General features: G+C 40.4%; 1 protein-coding gene across 5 annotated transcripts in view; it reads right to left on the bottom strand.

Moving 5' to 3' along the window:
- PRLR (prolactin receptor) overlaps window positions 1–25,692 on the bottom strand; it is a 156,295-nt gene that overhangs the window by 116,951 nt on the left and 13,652 nt on the right. For 2 of the 5 annotated variants that reach the window (XM_070587036.1, XM_008512023.2), the window contains exon 1: window positions 512–617. The exons of the other annotated variants lie outside the window; for them this stretch is intronic. The gene's annotated coding sequence lies outside the window, so the exon portion shown is untranslated. Of the gene's footprint in view, window positions 1–511; window positions 618–25,692 lie in introns of those variants that run through there. 5 annotated transcript variants of the gene reach the window in all.

Raw genomic sequence — 25,692 nt, 5'->3', positions numbered from 1 at the left:
AAAAAACTCAGCCGAATCACCCAGACTTCATCCTGGCATGGGCTCCCGTGGCCCTTCACAGTTCATTGGCTGGCCTCTGTCTACCTCTCTGCCTTCCAGTGAGATCTGGCAATGTCCCCAGTCCATATCAGTGCAATGCATCCTGACTCCAGCATCTTTCATTCCCTCCCAGCTTCCCCTCCCCACCTCCCCAGGACTGGGCTGTCACGTGACCATGCCACTGTGTTATCGTTGCTGGCCTTTTGACCTTTGCTCGCACACCAGGTCCACACTTTCTCTCCGGAACACTGAGGTCTAGAGTGGCGTGGAGCTTCATGTTGGTCTGTATGTTAACACACTGCTTCCTTGCCCCTCACTTATTAAAACACTGAGCTTTCCCTAAGACCTTTGTGCAACCACTGACATCCTAATCATACCCTCGCCCCCTGCCCATTTCCAGTCCCAGAAAAGAAAGATGAAAGGAAAGAATCAAAACTGATGAAGAAAGGTGAAAGTGACCAAAGTCTCTTACCTGTGGGCTTCCTGCCATCTGTCACCCCACTTATGCTCCTGGCTGGAGCCTGACACATCTTTGTTATGAGTCTCAGAGGCAAGTGGCCTGAGATGACATCCTCCTCTACATTTCTACAGTGATGAGGAGAACGTTGGGACTCTAACCAATCATCTTTTTACAGCCTGGGAAAAGGTACAACCCACTGTTAATAATTTATCTGCATATTAAAGTATGGAGGATCGTTATCATTGTGCAGTTACGAGAAGAGGGCAGGGAAGACAGCCCTCACTGAGAAACATGAGAGCACACTGTTTCATCTGGTTCCGAGGGTCAGAGCCTGGACTCAGGAGAAGGCCTGCTCACATGTGCCTATTGGGTTTGCCTGGGTTTAGGGGTGGGGAAGAGGACCTTAGTCTTCAGCAGGCTCTAAGCAAAAAGTAAAACTTGATTTTGAAGGAAAATACTAATCCTCAAGTTTCCAGAACAAGCAGTCCATCAACTCCTATGCAATATAGGCACAGAAAAAGACTAACACAAGGGTTCATTTTGACACCGTATTCCACAGTCCTACACTGAGCCTGCGCTTCATGGAAGGCCAAGCTGAGAAGTTTGAGCTCCATCCCGTAGGCAGGGAGGAGCACTAAGTTTCCTGGGAGGTGACAAGAGTGTGGCAGGATAAAAGGGAAGGAAGTGAAGAGAGGAAATTAAATAGAGAAAAAACAAGGGAAATGAAAGAACAGCCCTACTTTCTTAAAGATTCTTATTTGCAGGCCATCTGTCTGCTCAGAGACTGAACATGCATAGAGAAAGGGGGCTTATACAAGAGCAAGCACATTTGGGGACATTTAAGGCCAACTGAGACTTTTGAAGGAATTCTCCAAAGCCTGACCTCCCTGAGGAGAAGAAACTTCTTGCACCCTTGCTCCTCATACCTTGTCTCTTCCTCCCACTGGGAGAAGCCAGAAAGGGGAGCAGTCCCCCACAGCAGGAGCTGGCTGGGGCCAAGGGACGTCTGCCCTGAGCATAGAACCTTCACTGGTCTTGAGTGTCTTGCCTTTGACTCTTAACTTCCCAGGTTTTGCAGTAGTAGTTCCATAGCTTCCATAGCTCTAGGACCCTGGCATATGATAGATACTCAATAAACACTTGCTGAATAAATGGTTGTATTACATTTGAACTACAGCTTCAGGATAATCTCCTTCAAATAGCCTGTGCCAACCGTTCTCTCCTTGGACATCACAGAGTCTCCTCCTCTGGCTGCATTGAGCATTATCATGCCCAGGAAAGGCTGGGTATGGAACTGGCAGTATGAAAGGCATAGCTTTCTCTTCTACCTCCTTCCATAGCATGAGAGGATGCTCATGGAACAGTGAACTGTTGCTCCCCTGGGAGATGGCTCCAAGTTTTCTGAAGGAGACATGGCAGGATTGTGTGACATATTTAGCAATTCCCTGGACCCTCAAGGGAAAAACAGGAAAGCAAAGAAGTGAGCTGGGTTTTGCTCATCAGAGTAGAGATACCCAATGTGTTCTGACTGTCCATAGATCTGGCCACCAAAGGAAGCCATTGCAATGGCATTTGGGAGAAGACAACTCCTCCTGTTCCTTTGAAGAGGTTGCCCATGGCTGCCCTAGTTGGAAGTTCTTACAAAATCACACTCTAAAATGTGAAACTGGTTTGGTCTTGGCCTATTTTGCCTGAAGGTGAAGGAGTCTTGCATGGGAGAAAGCAATACTATCCGCCAAGGGGTCAGAAGGAAAGTGAATATAGGGTGGGGAGTAGGCTGGGACCTCAGCAAGCAAAAGCTGAACAAAACTCCTAGCTGGTAGGACTTGCCTCCTCGGGAGAATTGTTTCTGCTGAAATAACCTTCCTCAGTCTCCCAGGCTACCATGTGAGGATTGCTGTGCAGGAGGGAGGCATGGGACTCCTGCCTGGGAGGCTGGGCAGCAGCCCCAAACCAGTGGCAGAGCAATCCAGTGTGTTTGCAAACAGACTAAGTGAAGGCATAGTGACCTCCCCCCAGGAAATGGGTCTCAGGAGTAGGGGTGTGTAGGTTCTTTTCCAACCACTTTCTTCTGACCTCAAGGGTTTTTTTTTTTTTTTTTTTTTTTTTTCATCTGAGGTCAGTCAGTTTGCCAAGAAATTCAGCAATGAGGGGAAATAAAAAGTCACAAATGGGAAAGAAAGCGGGTGAGTCCAGCTCCACCTGTACGCTTTGCTATGAGACCTGAAGGGATTCACTGGCTCATTGGAAGTGAAGCTGCAATCATTTTTTGTGTTTCTTTTTTCTGTCTTTGAACATTAATCAGTCACAGGGCCACTCTTCTCTTTCTGGCTGCTTCCCAGGTTGATCCAGCTGCCGGGCTTCCCCATGGGAGGGTTCTCTCATTGCTCAGATCTGGGAGTGACTGACTCAGTCAGGGCTCAGGTGAATGCCTAAGACTCAGCTGAATGTCACTCTGGCTGAGTTTGCATATGTGCCGCCACTCATCAACTCAACTTGTATCTGTCACTCATGACCGCAATTGCCAGGCCCCTCATCACGCCCATTCAGTTTTCGAGGCGGGAGAGAAGGACCTGCTGGGCATAAATGTGGGTGGAGGCTGAAGATAAGTCAGCTGACTAACCTGGCACCATCCCTGAGAGCGCTCAAGGGCCTGTGGCTGAGACCCACTTCCTTCAGGAAGCCTCCGTCACCAGTGGGTGGCACTCAGAGCAAGCATCCTCAGCCAATCTGTGGACCACAGCACAGCTCCCAGAAGGCGAGGTTTAGGGTTCCCTTACCACTTGGGTTTGACACCTTGGATCTGCATCAACCCTAGAGGGTGCTTCCTGGGCATGCAATGGCATGAGGACCGAGACTGGCAAGCCAAAGGAACAATGCTCGTCCTGGCAAGAGGGGAAATCAGCCTCTGATACCTGCCCTGACAATGGCGGAGCAGTCTGGGGATGTTGCACTGTACGTGCTGATGGGATCTCTTCTCTAACGAGCCCTTTAATCTCTCTTACAACATCCTTCAGGCTCCTTTCAGATCCCCAAAGACAGGGCAGTATTCTAGGTAGCCCAGCTCTACTTCAGGAATTTGCCAACGATGCTGACAAATTTTATACTTCTCCTACAGACATCTTAGGACCTCTCTGAGAGCAAGAAGGTTGAGAAAGGCTTGCCCCAGGGGAAGAGTCCCTGTTCCTGCTGAAACAGTGCTGGCCTCTAGCCCAATCAGAGCATTGCTTGGTAAGTCAACTTACACCCACCAAAGTAAACAAATGGAATGCTTCATTATATGCTGCTCTTGACTCCATGGAGCATTCCTCCAGTTCCTAGAGAAATTGCAAAGTTGATAACCTTCAATGAGTGTCCTCAGCATTGCACAGAAATGTTCGTTTCTGTGGGATGCTTACAGAAATCTCTTCCTTTTATTTCCTCAAACAGACATTGGCATTTCCAACTTCTGTTTGCCTCTCTCCTTTCTCAAATTGCAGAGTGTGAATTCCTGGCCCTAATTTCCCTGCCCCTGCTATTTGGGTACCTGGCCATTTAGTCTTACTTTATTTTTTGTTATTTGTGGTTAATTAGGAGACACCAGTTCTCTAAATAGGAAACTATTTTGGCTGCTGAAAGATGTTTTCTTTGGCTTCCTGCTTTGTTTGTATCACTAAATTCTTTGTTCTCTCTTTCTTCCCCACTCCTTCTTCCCCACCAAAAATTATGTAATGCCTACCTCGTTTGGATTATAAAATCAATCGCTGGGACTGTGTTTACAGCAGCTCTGACAGAGGTGTCCTCAGTGAACGGCACACACTCTCTACAGGTAACCTGTTAGCCTGATGATTTGCTTATGACAAGAAGCCTAAAATCCTCCTTGCAGCCAGCTGATCCGTCCCCCTTGAAGTCTTTGTTCCTAAATAAGAACCATCACCATAACAACAACAGTGAAGTTCCAAAGAGCTGAGGATGTGTCCCATGTCTCTGCTGTTGGTTGTCTCGGCCCGGCTGGATTTCCAGCTCTCCAGAGCTGGCCACAGAGAAAGCAGGGTCCCTGGGCAGGAAGCTCCAGCATGGGAATAGAGCTTCTTTCCTCCGAAGCAGGAAAAATAATGCAAAACACATGGAAGTGGAGCTCTAAGCCCCCTTACCTCACCAAAGGTTACAGAGGCTCATACAGTTTGCAAGTCAATCGACTGTTCTTAACTATAAAGAAATGCTACAAGAGAAATGCCAAATCCATCGACAAAAAGGATTCACAGAATGTCATGTGGACTCTATTCTCTTTCTGAGTCAGGCTGTGTCATTTGCAGACATTTGCATTTAAGCTATCTCAGATGTGAATGTGGTTATGATTATGAGATAGACAACGTATCTCATTGATAAACGTTATTTTGGAAAGGAAGAGCTATGATTTACTATGTGGTTCTATAAGGCTAGGAATAATAATAATTCCCACTAATCTCCTGTGATTAAAGTTATGAAAGAAAGGTTTGTTTTTTTTTTTTTTTTTTTCCTGAGGAAGATTTGCCCTGAGCTAATATCTGTGCCAATCCTCCTCTATTTTGTATATGGGTCACTGCCACAGTATAGCCATTGTTGAGTGGTGTAAGTCCACACCCAGGAACTGAATCCATGAACTTGGGCCGCCAAAGAGGAAGGTGCCAAATTTAACCATTACACCACGGGGCTGGACTGGAAAGAAAGATTTCAAGGTGTCATTTTTATTGTTAGAAATTTACCTTAACGGGGATGAAATTTAGAGAAATTAAAAAAAAACTTCTAAAAACTTTCCTTCAAAAATTGAAAATTGAAAAGAAAACAAGTTATTGAAAATATATTCTTCCTCTGTGCATTTTACCCTTTCGAGCTCTCTAAATAGATTCTGGTTATTACTGAACAATTCCATAGCCAAATGACCTATCTTGATATTCCAAAATAAGGTGATGGGAGACCTGTAAATGAGACTGAAAATTAATATTTTGTATATTTCAATTCCTCCAACATTTTGGAGCTTCTTTTTTTTTTTTCCAGGAAGATTAGCCCTGAGCTAACATCTGCCAATCCTCCTCTTTTTGCTGAGGAAGGCTGGCCCTGAGCTAACATCCGTGCCCATCTTCCTCTACTTTATTTGTGGGATGCCTACCACAGCATGGCGTGCCAAGTAGTGCCACGTCCACACCCGGGATCTGAACCAGCGAATCCCGGGCGGCTGAGAAGCGGAACGTGCGCACTTAACCACTGCGCCACCGGGCCAGTCCCTGTGGCGTCTTTATTTCCCATAAATTCCTCATTTATACTCCAAGGCATCAACCTTTCAGAAAATATTTTATCTATCATCACAACTAAATAGAAACCCGGGAGTGAATGAATATGAAAGAAGCAAAGGCTTTGATAAACTGTCAAAAAAAGAAAGTAGAGGGAGAGGCTGGTGAGAGCTCAGCTCCAGCCCAAGTGTGGGTGTGAGTTTTAGCAAAGGCAGGATTTCTTTCCTGTTGGTGCAGCCCTCCAGGCCCTGAGCGGGTCTCATGATCGGCAAGAAGGGAGCGGAGGCACTGGATGAGGGGCGACACCTTGAAACTGGCTAGTTGTTTGGATGATGCAGAATGACTGACTTGGCAGGAAGACCAGTGGGAAACTTACTAGCTCTGAGGTCCTGAGCAATTCTCCCAGAGCCTCACTTTCTTCCTTTGTAAATGGGAATAAAAATACTTCACAGGGCTATCTGAGGTTTATAAATAATATTCTTAATCCACCTGTCCCATAGGGGGCACTTGGTAAATGGCAGCTCTTATGATCGTTGATGACCTTGAACACAAGAGCAAATTCATTCTGTCTTGGCCACAAGCTGCCCCAAGACCTTCCCTGTGAAAGTCCTGTTTACTCCAGGGCAAAGAAAGTTGCAAGTCATTCTCAAAATATAAAACCCTCAGAGCAGTGACTCTATCCACCTGGTTTGTTGACTGACAATTGCTTTGCCCAGCAGCCAATGAGAGGGAGCTTGAAAATACACTCTTTGTAAAGGGAAGCTTAACGAGTTTTTATACTGTAAGAAAAGGGAGATACTCTTATGGACACATTCGCTAAGAACCAAGCTTTTTTAAACCAAGCTGGTCTGGCAGCTGTGGAGGGAGTATGGGACTGAGGGAAGCACCCAGACTTTCTGGGCAGTGCTGTGAGGGGTCAGGACACTAGCTGTAGTCCCAATTCTAACACTAAGAGTGGTACCTTGCCTTTGGATGGTGCTCTCCAGTTTAGAGAGACCCTACGCATGTCTTGCCTGACGTATCCTTCTCTGTGAGATATCAGGCCAAATAGTACCAGCCCCATTTTATAATAAGAAGCCAAGAGTCTGAAGGGTTAATGGACTGCCCGAGATCACACAGATGAATAGCAGCAGAGTGAGAACTCCAACTCAGATCTTTTATCCTTCACAACGCCCTGATTTTTCTCCCAGCTTTTAGCTGTATGGCACCAGCAAATTCTATGGCTCAACACCTAGGTCTGGAGATGGATTCAGTCTCTACCAATCGGTGTAACTTTGAGGAAGTCACTTGTGCTCTCTGAAACCCAGTTTCTTCTTTAAATGGACATAATGATAGCCCTCCAAAATTGTGAAGAATAGAAGCAATAGGACATATCAAGTTGTTAGTACAGTATCTGGCCCATAGCAAGTGCTTAAAAATCAATTATTAATTTTACTCTCATTGTTGGTATTTATCCTTCCAGGCTTTGATTCCCTTCGTGGAACTGAGAAGGCAGCCATGGAGTAGAAGACAGAGCGTTAGACATGACATCGATTGGAAGACCAGAGTCTAAGCCTTGGCCTGGATTCTTCTCAGCCATCTGGTCATGGGCATGACACTTCACTGTTTTGACCTAGTCTCTTCATCTCTGAAAAATAAGGTTAATCATAGAAGCTCCTGGAGTTGCTGTGAATGAATGATTGAAAAATACAATCCCCAGAAGTACTCCGCCAAGGAAAGGCAGTATGTAGGAGTGAGCAGAAATCCACCTACTGCAAACCTTCTCTACCTCTTCTCCCATGTTTTAACAATGAAGTATATTGCTGAAGAAACTTCTGTCTCACAGGAGTGCCTGAAAACTTGGATCCATCTTTTGACACTCAGGGAAGCTGCATCAAACAGAGATATGAGTTCAATCACTCACTTTCCTGGTGCCATCTTGAGAATCCATAGCAACATTGGCATCAGCATACCAAGCATTGCTTTGGAGCAAGGGAGGAAGTGATACTTAGCTGAAAAAAAAGGTGGAATTTTCACCAGAGTTGGCACAGGCCAATTTTTTTGGTCGCTCAGCAGTGAAAGAGAAGGGCAGCTGGCACTGATGTGTGCTTGTCTAATTAATAGCCTAGAGAATGACCGATGGGTACTATAAATGAATCTTTACGGCAAGAGATAAACCCTGTGCTGGCTAGGAACACAGACAGGCCCTTGGGAGTGAGTTTACTTGATTTAATGTCTACCAAGGTGCCTTGGGAACTTGAGCAGTTCTAAGAAGACACTCAGTTCTTAGGGAAATCAGTGACTTGGAGAAAATGGCCCAGTCTTTTGCAAAACCATGACCCTGAAAAATATATAGCTGATCCTTGGGTGAGATTTCTTGTACAAGGAAAGCCAAAGCAGAAGGAACTTGACTCCTCAATCAAGCTCATTTCCAAGTAGACTTCAAATCTTCTTTTAGGCTCTTTAGCAGGGTCTAACCAAACCATTATCACAGCCTCTCAGCATTGCAACAGGAAAACAAACCAATTTTCCTTTCAATCTAGCAGTCATCTCTGCTTTATGCAGCCACCTTAAGGCAACGAAAGCAAGACCCAGTTTTGCAAATGCTTCTGAGAATTTATTGTATGACCCAGGCAAGAGCTGATTTATGGAGGGAAGTCCTATTTAGTCACCTACACACACTTATCTTGTTATTTCTATCTCGTTACGACTGGTAGTACCAGGGTGTCTGAAAAGTGCCCTGCTATTGGGACACTTTGACTTACAACTGCTTCATCAGCTGTAAGTTGTGCATAGTCTCCTTTCGATCTGACCCAAGAGACTGGGAAAGTCCAAATAGGACAAGTCAATTTGACATGTACTTCTCAAATATTAGCTATGTGCGGGAAAGGGGTAGCTTGACCAATAGCAATGCATTCTATAGTAACAAAACAAAAGATAAAGACTCTCCATAAAAAGTTATCTGTATGTTCCATGGCCCCTCCCCTTAAGGAGTTTTCATTGTAATTAAAACCGAACAAAATGTCCACATATATAATAAAGTACTCTATTCAAAGGGCCATTACCAACAAGCATCAGAGACAGGAGAATGTGGGAAGATCTTGGGCCCCGGTTTTTTCATCTACAATATAATCATAGAAATACATCTCCATGTTCTACCTTGTAAATATGGTCAGAGGAATAATGAAATGCTGTAAAGGTGTTTGCCATATACACACACATGAATAAATAAATCTCTATATCTAGATATATAATACCTATAGATCTATATATTCAACATATATTAAAATATCAGAGGTATAAAAATGAACCTGAAGAGACTACTTCCTAAAAGTGGACCGAATATCTTTTTTCATATGGAATAAATGAGTATGATAAAAAAGAATACTAAGATCTTTGTGCAGGCCGGTGCTTGTAAATTATTTCATAATACTTTAGAGCTCGAGGCACCTCCAGAGGCCGTTCTAGTCCAGCCTCAGATATCATACTCTTATTCCACCTTAGGAGCACCCTCAATAGTTATTCAGTCTCTGCTCAAACACTGCTAAGGAAAGGGATATGAGTGCATCACACAGCAGTTGCAGTGTATCCCAGTACCAGTTAATTGAGTTTTTCTTTATGTCGTTAGATATGTCCTGCTGTAACAATTCCCACTGTGCTTCCAGCCTTTGGAGTACCTCTTCTTTCTCCCACACAACAAGTCTTGATGTTGAACTTCCAGTGAATATTGATTCCTAATAAGGTACTGAAGAGCCACAGATATTCAAAACACAGTAGATGATTTATAAAACCACAATATTTGAGTCACATTATAAGAGTATATTTAATATTTGGGCTTCCAAGGAAAATGATACTCTGCTTCTTTGGTAAGTACAAAGTCAGAAGACAGCCCTGGGGCCTGTTTGGACGTTATTAGTATCAATGCATAAAGAGAAACACTTGAAGAACCTGCCTATCCTGCTTTGACTTCAACTTACATTGCTATGTCTTTTCCATTCTATTCATGAATGTTTAAACGAAACAAAACAACCAAAATTTATCAGGTACATAATATCTCTCTTAGATTTTCAACCTTTAATGTTCAATGTCTTGGGTAGTAAACACAATTGCAATATTTGTAGTATCTCAGAGGTCTCATCAAATCTGTCAACATTCTTTTAAGATCCTTCTAGTACTCTTTACCCTTAACAGGGCAAGGCTGCCCAGTTCAGATACCTGGTTTTAGAGAGCCATGAAAGGATAAAGAAAAAGATATTTGGAGACATGACAAGGGAACATCCTTCATTCCTTGACCCCAAGACCTGTGTTATCATAGACATTAATCCGTTCAGTTTCAAACTTGGCCAGTTATCAAATCTATTCTGGAAGGTAGCCTTTACTTACTGACATAGCATCAGTAGACCACAGACAAACATGTTAAGATCTCTAGGTCAAGAGAGGGTATGTGCTGCTGTTGAGACTAAAGACTCTGAAGCCAGAGTGCCTGGGATCACCCAACTAGTTGTGTGACCTAGGATTGGTGACTTAACTACTTTATGCTTCAGTTTCCTCATCTGTAAGAGGGAGATAATAATAAGAGAACTCACCAATCACTTCTAACAGGCAATTTATATATCTCCATTGAGTGATCTTTAGTCAAATGCAGTGTAGTGGTCACTAGCATTTGGAGGGATGAATGTAATCTAGCAGAGAAAACCATGCTTATGAATCAAGAGACTTGACTTCAAGCTTCCTGCTAACAGTGACTCCTCCGAATCACAGATCAAACCACTTAGCACAGTGTTCAAAGCTCTTTACAATCTGACTCCAATCTACCTTTTTCAGCTACACTTGCTGTCACTTCCTCCTTCTTCTTTGTGTGCTTTTCTTTGCAATTCTTGGCAATTGCCCAAAATATCAGGGACATGTAAATCACTGTAAGTTTGTGTGTGCTGTTTCTTTTATAGAATGTCCTCCTTTCTCTCTTCCTGCTTGTTCAGTAACTGCCCCACTCTCATCCATGACTGTATTACAGCTCTCTCGTCCACTAGACTGTGTGCTTCTTGAGGGTGGAGAATGGTCACCTTTCATAATGGTGCCTAGCATAGTATCCAGCACTTGGTGGGTGGGCCACAGCTGTTTATAAGTAATTGAGAGATTAAATGAACACATTTTAGGTGAGTCTCTTAAGAATGGTGATCATAATATGGCTCCTTTCTACTTTAGAAAAATATATGCAGGTGTCCGTTTGAAAATAAACTAATAATACAAGATATACTAACAATGAAGCTGTCACTAAAGACATGAATGGAATATAGCCCTAGGCCTTACTTATACTCCTTTGAAAGCCTGGAACATTCAGGTGGCAATTATTTTATGTGTCCCTGAAAATGTCAATGGAAATTCCTCTGTTAATGGAGCATCTGTCCTCTAACAATCAAAGGGGGGATGTTGTGTAATGACCCAATTCTTGACCTTGTTCTTAAACATGTTCTAAATCTCTGATGACTTCTCATTGTCTGCTGTGTTCTGGGTATATCCTGCTCCCAAATGGTACTAGGGACAGGACAGAATCTGAATCAACTGCATCTTTTATCTGGCTCTGGAAGGAGCACCAATTACCAATCCACCTTGCTGACATGTTGCCTCAAACTCTCCCCTGTTTGAGAATGATCCTTTCAGAAAGACTGAGCTGTCCTCTTCTACAGGCAGTAGAAAACTGAATGGATTCTCGTGCTATAAAAGTTGGGCTCTTGGAAAAATATGGTTAAAAAAATCCCTTAGGTATCAAATATGGGGTTATGCCAGAGGTGATGCCTTGCTCAGCAGGGCATTTTGCTGAGTGTGTAACTAGCAAGACCCCCTGAATGGAAGAGAACAGAAGATTTCTTGAGCTCCTACCATGGCCAGGAATCAACATGTTGTGTCTGAAATCATCACAATGAGGCAGACAGCATCCTGTCATGCCAAAACTTTGGATCCAACATCATTCTGACCATTTGTGGTATGAAATATTGTCCACCACTCATGGCACAGAGCGGGGCATAATCTTACTAAATTATGGTCCAGGGGCTGTTAATACAGATCTGATGTGGCTCTGTGCTAGTCTAACACAGCTTTGCTAATAACTTGTCAAATATCTGTGTAAAGAGAACAATAATTCATATGGAGCAAACAAAGTATTAGTGGGACCAACTTACTTCTTGGATATGGCTTCCTGATAACAAAGCTCCTCTTTTCTTCTAGTGAACAAACATGAGAATTTGAATTTTTACCCAAAGCTCAGAATTGCTATACTAAATATTTTGGGCAGGTAGTTGATCTTTCTCTCCTTGAACTTTACCTTTGTTTGGTATCCTTGGTGTTGCAAGCCAAGATTGAGAAAGTCAAGATTGATTTTTCTTTGTGGGTCATGAAGAGAACAACATGGCTCTTATTTTTATTGGTGGTGATAAGAAAAATCATCAAGAGGAGGGACATATGTGTTTCTTAGAAACATTGTTTCATGGGATAATGTTTTTGTGGTACTTTAGGGAACAGGTATTTCAAAGGCTAATTGTGTGAAACTTTTCTCTCAAAGAAGAGTGAAATTTAACTTCATCATCTTACTTCTGGATTGGAAAAGTATCCTGAGAGAATATAATATATGCATATGTGTTGATGAAATGTCTAATTATGTTTTGAATCTTATGACTAGAGCAGGTGTATTTCCTGAGGGAACAGGATTTGAGATTCTCATTTTACATAGCAGAGGTTACCTATAGGATGCCTCAAGAGCTGCGCTGAAGGCTCTGTCTTAGTTTCTGGGCTATTTAGTGTTATTCTTCAAAGACTCTCACTCACCAATCTTATTACCCCCATAGAACAGTGCAATATAACTTCAGAGTCAAAAGAGTTCCTTGGAGACATAAAGGATGTAATCCTAAGAGATAATAAAATGCATTTGTATGAGAGTCAAAAGACTTTTAAACAATATGGGAGACTTCACAAATTCCAAAGACTGGACTCACCAGTTCCACGCATAACAGTGGTAGAAGTTGGAGGAAGACCTTGAATTACCCAATGCAAAAGACCATGTCTTACACATCTCTATATGTCTACTTTCTATTACAGTGCTTGATACATCACAGGACCTCAATAAAGATTAGTAGATTTGGATTCAGGTGCCACTCAGAGATGATAATGCCACATCTTTTGAAACATATGCCTATCACCCTTTTAAGAAAGTAACTATAATGTGATTAACTAGCTTCCTGCCACCCTTCTCCCCCAGGACATTTGGTCAACTGTAAAAGGGTTTTCTTGGTAAGACAACACTTCAAAATACTAAAGACTGCTAGAGAGTTCATTATATATTTGAATTTATTTATATATGTAAAATAGAGAAACACGTTAGTTGTACATACAAACTTGGACTTGATTAAGTGAGGAGTTTAGCCAAGATTCACGGGGGAAATGTATAGAATGATAAAATCTTAAAACTGGAAAGGATTTAACGAGACTTTGTGCGTGTGTGTGTGTGTGTGTGAGGAAGACTGCCCCTGAGCTAACAACTGTTGCCAATCTTCTTCTATTTTGTATGTGGGACAGTGTGGCTTGACAAGTGGTGCTAGGTCTGTGCCTGGGATCCAAACCTGTGAACCCTAGGCTACCCAAATGGAGTGTGTGAACTTAACCACTATACCACTGGGTCAGCCCCAAAGAAGACATTTTTTTCTGGAAAGAAGTCTCTACTTTTGACTACTGATGAAGACTTGGAGTGGATGAGGGGAGAGAAAGAAAGGTCTAGACAATACCAAAACCCAAGACCTACAGTCAATCCATAGCCAGAAACTTGAAAGAAATGTCAGGATTATCATTACCCATGGTATTGAATTGAGAATCATAATTATTAACCAACATATGATTTGCTCCTGGAAACAAAACCAAACTATTGGCTTCAAAGAAGGTAGGGAGACAGTTCATTTCTTTCTTGAAAACTGTTCAGCTCTGCTGGATGGAACCATCTTCAACCCAGCAGAGCATCTGTTCTATATTCGTATAAAAATCTCAACCCCCAGAAAACAATGAAGTTGGATGTTACAAGACTGAGTAGCGGCACATTGAATGCTGGAGCATACATCCAACAAGAAAAGGCTACTGGAGGAGAAAAGAGGAGCCCTGGAAGAAGGGTATCCCCCAAATGGTTAATTTTTGTGTTCTCCACTTTGAGTGTAAGAGAATAGGCAGTAGGGGAAGAGAAGATCCTATCCTCAATGCACAAAGCTACATCAGCAGCATTCCTGTCAGAAGCCAATATTGAACTAGGACATGTCATTCTGCCCTCCAGCTGTGGACCAGAAAACTTACAGACTAGCACATAATGAGCAGATTCAGGAACACATTGCATATACTATATGTTCACAAATATTGGTCCTAAGTGAATTAATTTTCATTCCTGGATGAGTAAGCCTGAAAAATAAATAGCATAGACCGTGGAAAAAGTATACAACAAGGTAACTGAAACATCATCTCAAAAACAACTTGAGAAAACTGTTTCTTATCCTCAACGGATGTAGAAAAAGGACACTGTGAAAAAGGACAGGTAGGCGTGATGAGATAACAGGATGGAAGGAAACAGGTGCTGGGTGAGATAAGGAGGGACTGTAGGGAAACCAAAAAGGAATAATATTAATAATAGTATTAATATGTCCACCTAAGGCAGTAAGAGGTAAAACTGACACTATAGGAAACAAAATCAGAACTCTCTAAAATATAGAAGCCCTACATTGTACTCCCTAAGAGGAATAGATGAGACAGGAGATGGTAGATAAATAAAATGGGAAACAGAAGCAAAATAGTGTTAATTTGTACTCATGAGAAAGAGACCAGTGATCATAATGAGACAGCAGTACACACTCACTAGGATAGCTGAAATGAAAGAGTGACAACATAAAATGTTGGTGGGGCATACAGAGCAATCGGAACTCATAAATTACATTGCTGGTAGGGGTGTAAAATGGCACAAAAACTGGAAAACTGTTGGCAGTTTCTTAACAATTCAATGTATTCCCACTCTTTGACCTCAAAATTCCACCCCTAGGTCATTATCCAAAAGAAAGGAAAAATACGTCCACAACAAACCTAACAAGAATGTTAATAGGAACTTTATTCATAATAGCCCCAAACTGGAAATAGCCCAGGAATCCACAAATCGGAAAATCAACAAAAAAATTGTAGTTTAGTCATATAACAGAATACTACTCAGCAATACACGAAATGAATTACTGATACAAGCAACAATATGGACAAATCTCAAAAAACATGAGAAGTAAAAGAAGTCTTATGCGTAATATTGTATTATTCCATTTACATGACATTCAGAAGAGCAAAACTAATCAGAGGTGATAGAAATCAGATCAGTGGTTACTTCTGGTATTGGGATTGCCTGGGAAGGGGCGTGGGGAAACTTTCTGGAGTGACGGAAATGTTCTATATCTTAATAAGGATGTGGGTAACTATACACAGTTGGCAAAACTGATCAAACTATGCACTTAGAGTCTCGGTATGCCATTGGATATAAATTATACTTCTATAAACATCATTCAAATTAAAAAATATGTATTAAAAAAAGAATAAGGAAACTATAACCAGAGAAATACTCAAAATTATAAAAGAAATTTTAGAAAAGAGAAAGTTTCCCAGTGCTAATGAAGGATCTGACTCTGGAAATGGAAATGATTCAACAAGTACTATGCAAAATCAGCAAAAAGAGCCCAAACCTAGATACATTATTATAAAATATTTGAATTATAAAGTAAAACCTATCAAAATCCAGGAAAACAACAGATTACTAAGAAACAAAAATACGGGTGATCTCAGATTTTTCCACCACATGACTAAAATGAGAGGCAAGAAAGATGGTGAGACAAGAATTTTATAGCCAGACAAATCAGTCCTTATGTTGAAAGCTAACAGAAATTTGTTTAAGCTAACCAAGAGATTTAAAAACATCTATGACCTACTTGCCATAATTGAGATTAATTCTTGAAGGTACCTTTAGTTGCCTGAAAGATGAATTAAAATAGGAGTCAAAAATAAGAAATTTATGGTGTAAAAGGACAATATGCTGGACACAGAAATGAGATAATCATAGAACTGCCAAGGGGTGTGTTGTAAACATGATTACATTGCTGAATAGAGAAAATAATTCATGAAAGAGAAGTCATGTGATATAAAATATTTACTGATGGTAATCTGATTAAAAATGTTAAGTTATTCTTACAAATACTGAGAAAAGGCTTGGAAGGAAGTAAAAATGGCTTATATTTCTCATCTGCGATGGGCTTGTTCAAACATATCATTTCATCCTGAACTTAACCAGGAAAGTGGATGGCGGTGTCTTTGTCTTTGGTAAGCATAAAATATGGGCAGAAATGTTTTGAAAAATCTTAGGGCAATCTCTTGTAGAAATAAAAAAGATGACTGTCTTCCAAATTACTGGAAAAAGTAATAGCAAAAGGGCCAGCCCTGTGGCGGACGTAGTGGTTAAGTTCACACACTCTGCTTTGGTGGCCTGGGTTCACGGGTTTGGATCCCAGGCGAGGACAAACACCACTCATTAGCCATGCTGTGGCAGTGATGCACACACAAAGTGGAGGAAGACTGGCACAGATGTTAGCTCAGGGCTAATCTTCCTCAGGAAAAAAAAAAGCAAAACCAAATCATAGTCCATAGGGCAAAAGAGAGAAAGATGCACAAAATATCAAAAAAGTAAGTATTAATTAAAATTAACTAATTAAAAAGTATTAATTAAGATCATTCATATAATTTTTTTCTTTTCTTTTTGTTTTTCTGAGGGAGATTAGCCCTGAGCTAACATCTGTGCCAGTCGTCCTCCATTTTACATGTGGGTCACTCCCACAGCATGGCTGACAAGTCATGTAGGTCTGCACCCAGGATCCAAACCTGAGAACCTGGGCTGCTGAAGGGGAGTGTGCAAACATAACCACCATGCCACAGGGCTGGCCCCAAGTTAATACAATTTTGATGCTCATAAATGGTGTAAATTTCCAAATGAGAGAAAAAATACTTCTGTGGTCAAACGTATTTCAAAAATGCTGGGTTAAACTCAGTTTAACTAGTTTCTTTATTGCAGATCTCAGTCTCTTAATATATTAATAGGAATTAAGAATCCCTGGGAGGGAGAATTTCATTTGTAGCATTTCTCAAGTTTATTTTATTAGCTCTTACAGCATATATTCTGACAAATGTTAAACAAAGAGGCATTCTTAAAATTGATACTAAGACAGGATGCTCACTATTATTATTATTTAATAGAAGTTATAATCAATGCTGTAAGACATCAAATATAATTAGATGCAACCATTGGAAGGTGGAATATTATCATTATTTACAGACATTGTAGTCATGATTACAAACTCTTACAATCAACTGAAACTTTTATAATTAATTATGACAGTCAGATAGAAAGAAAATATACATACATTAGTATTTTTCCTATATTCTAGCAATATCAGAGAGGAAGATACGAAGGAAAAGATCCATTTATAATGAAAAACTAAAATTATAAAATATATAAGAATAGCTCTAACAAGAAATGTGCAGAACCTCTATGAATAAAACTCTAACGTTTTAACAAGAAATATAAAAGGAAATTCAAATAGGTGGGGAGATGTTCAATGTTTCTTGATGGGCTGATTCAATATTAAAAAGAAAAAAAGCTATTTCTTCCACAACCGATATATAGGCTTAACACATTCCCAACAAATTACCAATGGGAGATTTATGTGTGTATATACATGTACACATGTACACGCACATTTATATATATGCATATACTTTTCTAATTTTTCAAACCCATTTTATAGTTTATTTAGGAGAACACGTTAGCAAGAGTAGATAAATCAATTTTGAAAATAAGAAGTGATGACACAGAACATGCCTTACCAGTTTAAATGTTTCTTAAAACTTAAAAGCAGGCTGATGCTAACCCAAAAATTGACATAAAAATAAAAGTAAATAAGTAAATTATTCTGCAATAGACAGTGTGGTTTGCGTAAGAACTTAATATATAAGTGAAGCATCACTTACCCGGTGAAAAGGGATGGGTGTACTTGTTCCCTGCCCACCGTCCGTCCTCACCTCTCCGGTGGACTACCCTACAGCCTCCCCAGTGCTCTCCTTCCTGTACTCTTGACCACAGCTCCCCTCACCCCCTCGCACGTACACACACTCCCTGTTCTGGTCACAGAGGACATTTGGCATTTAGCTCACTGAACAGGAACCTTCACACATACTGTTTCTTCTGCCCCAATTCCCAGTGCCCTTGTCTCTTCATTCTCAGCAAGGAAGTTGCTTTCTTCCAGAAGACTTCCGTTATCCCCAAAGTCCAGACTAGATGACTCTTGCCATCCTGTACTTCCTTTGGCATAGTTTACGATATGCTATAATGGCCTGGGTTTTGTTAATCTGTCTCTCTCCTCAGACTGTAAGCTCTGAGAAGGCAAAGCCGTCTGTCTTGTTTCCTGTTTTGCTCCTAGTATCTTGCTTAGTGCCTAACACATAACACTCAATAAGTACCGTTGTGCCTTGGTATCAACGGGGGATTGGTTACAGGACAACAACACTCCCCCATACCAAAATCCTGATACTCAAGTCCCTTATAGTATATAATGGTGTAATATCTGCATATAGCCTATGCACACCCTACCCTATACTTTAAATCACCTCTAGATTACTTATAACACCTAATACAATGTAAATTGTTGTGATAGTGCATTATTCAGGGAATATGTACTGACAAGAAAAAGAAGTCTGTGGATGTTCAGTACAGATGCAACCACCTTAGCCCCTTGGATCTGTAGTTGGTTGAATCCGCCCATGTGGAACCCGCAGATACAGAGCGGACTGTATTTGTTGAATGAACAGCTAAAAAGTAATCACAAAGGAAGAAATTGATAGACTTCAAGCCACAAGAATTTACAGATTTGTTTGTCAAAAACATTTTAAGCAGAATTAAAAGACGATCGCCAAATTGGGAAAAATATTTATAACAAACATTATAGAAAATAGATTGATATCCCCAAAACATAAAGAGTTAATTTTTAAAAAATTCAGAATGTTAAGAAAAATTAAGAAAATATTGAGAGCCAAATACAAATTTTGATAAATTGACATGAAAAGGTAACTCATAAAAGAAGAAATATGGAGAGTAGTAAATGTATGAAAAAATTAATTATACCTGGTGATCAAAGAAGTTAAAATTAATACTATTTTAGACATTAAATTGGCAAAATCAGTACATTCATATAATAGAATGTACGTAGGGTTAAAAACCGTGTTTTCAGAAACTATTTATTGATATAGATGTATATAAAACAGACTATCATATAACATTAAGTTTAAAAAAGAGATTTTAAAAAATGTGTATACAATACATCCACAATTTTTTAAAGAATGAGAGAGGAAAAAATTTCACCATACATAAACAGTGAGTTTTTTTCTAGGTGTTAGAATTACGGGTGATATCAGTTTTCCTTGTTCCATTCTATAATACAAGAAAAAGGTTATAAAAATTTTAAAGCTATATAAAAATCTGTTTTACCTTTCACCAACTTCAGAAACCCACTCTATAATATGCTGAACAGCGAGCATTTATATTCTTATGCAAAATTACTTTTTTCCATCTCCTCAAAGTGCCAAATAAAATCAAACTTTCTTAGACTCCATTGCTTGAAAAAAGATTCTTCTCTTGGATCAATATGAGTGCAGAGAGGTAGGCAAATAAAAAAATAAACCCTCAAAGAACCTCAAAAACCTCCTGTTGGGGTACTTAAGACTCACTGTTCAGAATTGACCAGACTTGGTAGATAAACCAATTAGTTGTCTTATTGCTGGAAATAATTCATGCAGATGGAAATACCAAGCAGACACTAAGGAAAGTCACGTCTGTGGAGTTCTTTAACAAAGGTTAATTAAACCTCCTTTTCATCCTCTGAAGTATGTGTCTGGGATCCCAAACCATTGAAACTCACTGGAGAGTGTCAATCAAGCTGTGTGGCACAACATTTATTTCCACATATTCCTGAAGGAAAACATCTTAACTGTGTGATGGTACATGGGCTTGGGCCACCTTCCAGTTTATAATTTAACAATCGTAGTAGGCAGGCTGCAGCTTTCTTACCAACTGCCTTAACCTCTGAGTAAGTCCATAGGCATTTACTCTCCCCTCCCACAATATCCTCCACAGAGCAGGTTCTTTTTAAAAATTCCAATTGGATCATGCTATCCCTCTTCTTTAAACACTCTAAAGGATTTCTATGGCTCCTTGAGGTCCTATTGTGCCTGGAGATCCTGCGTGGCCTGGCCTGTCTCTCATTCTCCAACTTTTTCTCATATTTTGTTTCAACTTGGTTTAGTCACACTGTATTTCTTCTATTCTCCCACATTTGGCATGCTCTCTCCCGCCTCAGTGTCTTCCCATGGGTTGTTCTTTTTCCTGAGAAAACTCTACCTTTTCATTTTGATCTTAGGTCAATCGTCAATTTCTCAGGGTTGCTCTGGTAGAGAATATGCTTCTCCTTTCTTGACCTGACCATACTTACAAATGTGCATGAATTTGATTGACACCTGCTTCCTCATTATATTATAAGCTCTGCATGGGCAGAGACCATTTTGCCCACTGTTATTTCCCTAGCACTTAGCACAGTGTCTAAAGGGTTTGGTAAATGTTTGTTGAGTGAATTTTGCAGGATCACTCCCAATGATGATTATGATAAATTTTAATTTGAATTTTTGCACAGGACTCTCAATGACAACACAGTCCCTCTATAACTGATCTCACTAAATTCAGGTTAACTTTTCCCACTGGGTCAGGAGGGCAGAAGAAGGAATTCAACGCACAAGTGGATCTTCCCAGGTTAGTAGTGTGGTCCTTTCTGGGCAGCAGAGCTCATTCCAGAATTATTTAGCCCATGTGCTTAATTATGTCCCAGATATTCTCATCCCACAGAAGAAGTTTAGTTTGTGTAAACTTTGCATGGTTGCTATCCATCAGAGACAATTCTTTCCAGAGCTCTTCCCTCTGAATTACTACAGGATCATTCCTAGGCAAAGCAGGATGTTGGTTTTGTTCTTACTCTTTTCAACTCCCCCAAAAGCTTAATTGTGGGCACAACCAGGATTTAAACAGATTAGGGAATGCATTAGAAGCCAGCTCAGAGTGTTTTGCAAGAGTCAATGTTTTCTTTTCATGTAGTCCATTTTGCTCTTCCAAAAATCCTCTGGACATTCTCAATTTCTTCCCTACTTTCACACTTTTTACTTTGTTTATTGCTTGCTGCAGTCAAAAGGTGTGACTGGGCATCATTAGGAAGAGATGATGTGACCGATGTGGAACACTGTGTTCCAGTCTAGTCGCTACACTTCAAGGACTCACAAAGCCCAAAGAGACTCAGTGATGGAGGCACAAAATAATCAAGGAGACGAGGGAGAGGGGGTTGTCTGAGGACAAATCATGAAGACCATAACTGTTCAGGCTGCAAAAATAAACTGTCACAGGATACGGTTAATATCAAGAAAAATAGGAATAGGATAAATAGATTTATTCGCAATGCTATAATTATGTAAAACCCCTTTGCATCAGAAAGAGTTAAGGAAGAGGGAGAGGATTTGCTACATTATCTGATAGATAATTAACTTAAGATACTTGTTATCTCAAGGTGTGTTTGTTATTGACTACATATATTGATAGAATAAACGAAAATTTTTAAAAATTCATATATGGCATGACAACAGACTCATGAGGTGATATTAATAATGTCTAAATATTAATAGATCAAGCAAATGTTTAGATAAATTCATGTATAGTATGACAGCAGATAAAATATTAATAGGTTAAATAGAATTTAGGATAAGTTAAATCTATGTTATGACAGCAGATGGATACTGTGGCATTAAGAGAGTCTAGAATGGAAATAAGCAAAATATAGCCCATGGGTCAACTCTGGCTCATTGACTATTGTTGATAACAAAGTTTTGTTGGAACATAGCCACATTCGCTCATTTATGCATCGGCTGCAGCTGTTTTTGTGTGACAAGAGCAGAGTGGAGTAATTGTGACAAAGGCTGTATGGCTCACAAATCCTAAAATATTTACTATTTGGCTTTTTACAGAAAAAGTTTGCAGCTTCCAGTCTAGGACATATTAAGAACGTGCCAATATTTGAGGTCCACATTAAGCAGGATGAACTAAGTTCTTTCAGATAACATCCCTTGGTAGGTGCAGAATTTTGACTAGGGCAGCATTTTCTGATGATCATATGAAAGCCTGAAAAAATGCAAGTTTACCAGTCATCTGATCATCTATCTTTGGAGGTTTGGTAATCAAGTTAAGGACGCCTACTGAATTTCAGGAAGATCCTGAGAAGACAGGCTTCTGACTGTTTCCAGCTGTTTTTGATGCTTTTCAATTCTTGGCTCCCCATCTACAAAGAACCATGGAATTGTTGGGAAATGAAACTCAGAAATATGAAGTGATGTCATAAGGCTAGCTGGAACTAAAATTAGGGCTTCTGACTTTTAGATCAAAATACTACACTTTCCTGTACACCAAATATATTAGCAGTGTTTTTACCCACAAAGAAACCAAATTTGTAGTCTTCAGAAATAGTGACATTTTTTTCCCAGTGAAGTTCTCTGGTATGAAATCAATTTGTGTACACGTATTATGACATGACTTTGGTAATCACAACAGTTATACTGCCTAAAAGGTTATATGAAAGAACAATTTAGGAAAACGATTCCATTGTTTGGGCTTTTTTGTTGCCCCTTTGCATAATGAAACATATTCTCGGACGAATTTTCACTCATGGGCAAATACCTGGATCCCTCCTTTGATAGCAGTGCTCAAAATATATAGACCATTGTTAAAAGTGGAGTTCACAGTTGAATCTAATTCATATTCGACAAAATGATATCAATTAGAAGGCAGGAAGTTGCTATTTTGGGGTTGACACTATTAAGATACCTTCATATTTTCTAAAACATTGAATCCCCTAGAGAATTTAAATTTTCTGTCAAAACACAGGGGAAAAAAGCCACAGCAGTTAGTGATCAAGATCTAAATTTTGAGACACCATGATTAAGCTCTTCAAGTACAGGGCTGTGACTTAGTCACCAAGTCCAAGTGTGAGATTCATTAAGGTATTTCACTTTCAACTGTCATCAATCACAATCAGTGTCTTTCTCCCTCTCCTACTGAATTTTGCCATTTTGTGGGCAAGGTCACCCACAGAAAAGGAAGTCTTGACAGCAGCGATCTACCTGCACAGAAGATGGATTCCTGGAGAAGCTTAATGCTTTGCTACCGAATAATGTCCCAGCTGCTTGGATAATCAGAGCTACCTATCACATTGTATAACAATCATATCCTATCTGAAGTTCATTGTCTGCTTCCAAAGGGATATCAGTTCCAAAGGTCCCAGTGAAAAGGTGAAATACCTCTGTGGGGAGAAGCTGTTTTACATTTGAACGTGTATTTGTTAAATTCTTACATACTCAGTCTCCTGATAATGCTGATGAGAATCTATAAGCATGGCTTATGCTCCAATTGAAGATTTCCCTAAGCCACGTGTGATTTTATTTTAAAAGAAATTCACAACCTTTTAAGTTATTACACTTTGCTCGTGCCTTAGATTTCAAAGTACTCCCTGTACGTTATTGATTCTCATCTTAGCAACACAACATAGGATGTTTGGAGCCCACGTTACTGCTCTTCCTATACCCATTTGTCTCTCTTGTAGACATTCTTTATTGGATTTTTATTACACACTTTGTTCACAAATAAAAGTTTCCTTTATATACCACTAATCACAAGCATGTTTAAGGAATTAGAAAGAAATAAACAGAGCCAAAATTAAATAGAGGATAATAACAAGCATCTAAACCTGACAGTTCCTTCTGGTATAGTCAACAGGACTAGTGGCACACAGCTACGCAGGTCTGAGGCCCCCTCCATGTGGCCAAAGGAAGCAAGGCATTTTGCTTTTGTAATTTTTCGGGCTTCCAGGTGGGTTAATGAGTGGCAAAACCCCTATCATTTCATCCCTCACAAATGGGAACAGACATGCTTTGTTAGTATGGTTTTCAATCCTCAGTTCCTGCAAAGCCCAAACCCTGGCTGTTCAGGCCTTTGTCCAGTCTGAGGCCCGTCTGATAGGCTCTCTACCACCAGTGGGGAGCAGTGTTTTCACCAGCAATGTGATTTTTTGCAGCACACTTCTGGCCTTCCCCATTGTGCTTGCCATTGGTGCTGATATATTTCTGGGCTTTTCCATTTGCCTTGGCTTTACTAGAGGAAAAAAGGTGCTTCTGCCCTCTCATTTCTCAGAATTGCACACTGACCATCTGGCTCTGATTTGCCTGCTGGCATCAAATATAGGGCAAACAGCGAAGGTATATTCAGCTAATCTCCTAGCTTCATCTGTCGTGCAGAGTTTTCTTGAATACTTATCACATTTGGGTTCCAAAGGCTCATAACTTAGCTCTCCAGTATTTGGCAAGAATAAGGGCCTCAAACGTGTGCCATTCGTGGCTGGGTATACAAAGCACCAAATCAACAAACTGTGGTTATCATTCCAGAGCCGTTCCTCCATGTGTAACACACTGCTCAAACCATCCAAATACACAGGATTGCGAGGGGAGGGGAGCAAGCTTATTTTGAAAGCCAACTCTCAGATGCTTCTCATCCGTTATCTCATTCCATCCTCAAAATCGTCCCAGAATGTAGGCATCATCATCTCCATTTTTATAGATAAGGAGACTGAATCTCAAGAGAAGTCTAGCAAACTTTCCATGGGTCACATACCTTCCTAGTGGCACAGCCTTGAAGCAGATTTGGCAGAAACAAGGAATAAGCTTCTTTTGTATCCAGAGAAATGCCAATTTGGCCTCCTGGTAAAGTGCAAGAAGGAAGGGAAACAGTTGAACTGAGTTGTTCATACGAGGATTTTTGAGGGCCTTAGAGACACATTAGTTCATGCTCAACTCAGACTCAACACTTGCTCCGTGCCCTTAGAATTTTGTTTTGTTTATTATATGTTCATTGGTCTCTCCACTAAGTCATGAATTCTCTGATGAAGATGAAATTATGGCTCCCATGAGTTGAGTGCTTCCTTGGGGTCAAGTGTTTTACGTACTTTATCTTGTCTTATTCTCCCAGCAATCCTGGAATGTATGTTTCAGCATCCGCATTGTACAGATGAGAAAGAAAGGCAGAGAGGTAACTAACTTGCTCCACGTCTTCACCCAATCAGTCAGAGCTGAGATTAGTGCTGAGTCCATCTCATTCCAGTGAATGCTCTCATTTGCAAGACACACAAAAGACTCCCACTCTGAGGACAAGTTCTGGGTCCTGGGAAGACCCTAATCTATTGACGTTTAGAAATAGAGGTAAGGGCTCTGGAATAGAGGGCTTACTTTGAACTCAGCTGGATACCAAAAAGGATTCTGGAAATTGTATACCACATGTAGACAGCAGAAGAAGTTACTACAAGTATGATTGGAGGTCTTCACCTGACCCAAATCCGTTTCCCTCACCTAGCTGCTAGTGAAGTTTCTACCAGTAGTACAGACTTCAGGTTGAATCACTGCTACTAAAATGCAAGTGCTGGAAGTGTTCATTTCTTGAACTATGGTTTATCAAATTCTCTAACACATTCTTAGGAACAGTCAGTTCAGAGGAGAAAGCGTTTGACAGAGGAAAACAGACAATACAGTGGGAGTGGGGACAAAAAAGGATTTGGGGCCTTATGTGGGGCATCTTAGTATGGTAAGTGGAAGCAAAAGAGAATTATTTCTGGAACAGAGTAGGACGATAGTGGAGGAGAATTGAAATAAGTTGGTGAACTTATTTCTTAAGCCTTACAGACCACCCTGTGTGATCCCCTAGAGGAAATATGCATGTACCTGGTCACTAGTGTGTGA

This window comes from Equus przewalskii, chromosome 20, assembly GCF_037783145.1.
Source record: "Equus przewalskii isolate Varuska chromosome 20, EquPr2, whole genome shotgun sequence".
Classification (NCBI taxonomy): domain Eukaryota; kingdom Metazoa; phylum Chordata; class Mammalia; order Perissodactyla; family Equidae; genus Equus; species Equus przewalskii.
This window is presented reverse-complemented; position numbering and strand designations above follow the sequence as displayed.